General features: G+C 44.6%; 1 protein-coding gene across 1 annotated transcript in view; it reads right to left on the bottom strand.

Moving 5' to 3' along the window:
- Positions 1 to 2,029, bottom strand: part of slc1a6 (solute carrier family 1 member 6) — a 17,903-nt gene extending 15,874 nt beyond the window's left edge. Inside the window, exons 1-2 of the mRNA XM_050054624.1 lie at positions 1,835 to 2,029; positions 1,632 to 1,713 (exon numbers count right to left, since the gene is read on the bottom strand). The gene's annotated coding sequence lies outside the window, so the exon portion shown is untranslated. The remainder of the gene's footprint in view (positions 1 to 1,631; positions 1,714 to 1,834) is intronic.
- Positions 2,030 to 2,352: the final 323 nt, after the last annotated feature.

A 2,352-nucleotide genomic window follows, 5' to 3' on the forward strand; every position in this document is an offset into this window, starting at 1 on the left:
TGAGCATGGTTTAAACACCACAGCCTACCTGAGTATTGTTGCTGAGCGTGTCCATCCCTTTATGAGCACAGTGTACCCATCTTCTGATGGCTACTTCCAGCAGGATAACGCACCATGTCACAAAGCTCAAATCGTCAAACTGGTTTCTTGAACATGACAATGAGTTCACCGTACTCCAGTGGCCTCCACTGTCACCAGATCTCAGTCCAATAGAGCACTTTTGGGATGTGGTGGAACGGGAGATTCACATCATGGAACTCAACTGTGTGATGCTATCTAAAATCTCTGAGGAATGTTTCCAGCACCTTGTTGAATCTTTGACACAAAGAATTAAGGCTGTTCTGAGGGCAAAATGAGTCCAACCCAGTACTAGCAAGGTGTACCTAATGAAGTGGCTGGTGAGTGTTTATTGGCCTAAGAGACAACTTGTTGAATTCCAGTTGGCGAGGAAGACCATGCAAAAAGACTGAAAGCTCCTCAACAGTTACTCAACTTTGTACATTTTATGTGTATGACGTAGTTCATATTCATCTCAAACTGGTTTCTTGAACACGTCAATGAGTTCACTGTACTCCAATGGCCTCCACAGTCACCAGATCTCAGTCCAATAGAGCACTTTCAAGTTCATATTCATGTACATGAGCCGCCATGCATGTTCAGCCATGTTTGTAGTAACCAAACTGGGTCATATTACACAACAGTTTGGGACATGTCCAGCTATCTTCGCAGCAACACAAGTGGGTACTTTAAAGGTACACTAAGCAGGATTGTCAGTTACACGCTCATCAGTGAAAGTAAAGGAAAGGCAAACCCAAGATTCACTGTCATTTTGGTGTTTTGCCTCGCTATATTTGTGTTTTTTTTGGCGCTCTCTCTTGGCTGCCTGCTGCCTACGGTTTGGCACCTGGTTGCTACTTTTTTTTATGAAACTCAGACTTCGCCTAAACGCTGTAGGGGTACACACCCATAAATGTCCTGAACACAGAAAATGAGAAGACGATAAATAAATACAGACAGAGGGCAGAGATAAATACACCACAACACCCTTTCAGTAGTTCATTTTAGAGTAGTTCAATTTAGAGTCACCAGTTAACCTGCATGTCTTTGGACTGTGGGAGGAAGCCGGAGTACCTGGAGAAAACACGCTGACACAAGGAGAACATACATACTCCATATAGAGGGGCTCCCCCACTCTGGGTTTGAACCAGGAACCCTCTTGCTGTGAGGTGACAATGCTAACCACAGCAGCACCGTGTCACCAACAACAGAAATGACAATCAAAAGCTGATAGTAGCATGGTAGCTGTCTAATCAGACCTGAGTAAATGTCATCAATGGTCAACCCACCTGTAAGCTTCACAGCTCATTATAGGCAAGACTGACATGTATGAACAGGAGGTATAAGTCAAGATATATGACTATACTGATTTTGATTCATTCATTTTCAAATCTCCATGTCACAACTACCCAAACTTTATGAATGTGGATTACTGAATTGGAATATCCCTTTAATTTGTGGTCAGATAGATAGATAGATAGATAGATAGATAGATAGATAGATGCAGAATCTTATGAAAATGCTTCATCTACATTAAACTTGCCACCAAAGAAAGAGGAGAAAAAATGAGATACCCTGTTCGCTGCCTTGAGTTGTGTCAAGCCGTCATGAGGAGACAGATCCTTCCTTCTTCAGCTGCTTGCCCTCCTGAAGACGCTGCAAAAACAGGAATTCAAACTTTACAATTTTATACTGAACTTTGACTCACCCCCCGTCAGTTAGTTTCACTCATTAACCGGCTCCAAACACGACTAATTACAAATCAAATCTTACACACCTCTGTCCGTCCAAGACGCTCCCCACACCGGCATGTGGCTCTCTCTCCCTGTCTCTCCACCACGCAGCTGATAATGAACTGCTGTTGCCCACACACTGTATCTCCTCTCATCAGTTTCACTCACTGTATCTGCCGTTTTTTACTATCAAGCAGCTTGTGCGCTTCCGTGCAGCCTCCGGCGCAGCGGAGCGCCTGGGAGGTCCGAGTGGGAGGAGGAGAGGTTAAGGATCCTTCACGAGAGAGGAGGAAAAACACAAGATAAACCACATGCTGCCCGTCCACAGCGGTGAAGCCTGTGTGAAATACACCCGACTGCTCTCTTTCATAGTAAAAGAAGTGTTTCAAGAAATGTATGATGACGTCATTAACCGGCTACATGATGGGGCCACACATTGGTACCTGCACCCATGATGCTTACTGCACAATGACCTTGGGTCCTGAAGGAGCCTGCAGTACACACACTCAGTAGTACTCACTGCTCACTCACTCACTGCTCTGAACAACTCTGGGGAACTCAT

The sequence above is a fragment of the Epinephelus moara genome, chromosome 10 (genome assembly GCF_006386435.1).
Source record: "Epinephelus moara isolate mb chromosome 10, YSFRI_EMoa_1.0, whole genome shotgun sequence".
Taxonomy (NCBI): domain Eukaryota; kingdom Metazoa; phylum Chordata; class Actinopteri; order Perciformes; family Serranidae; genus Epinephelus; species Epinephelus moara.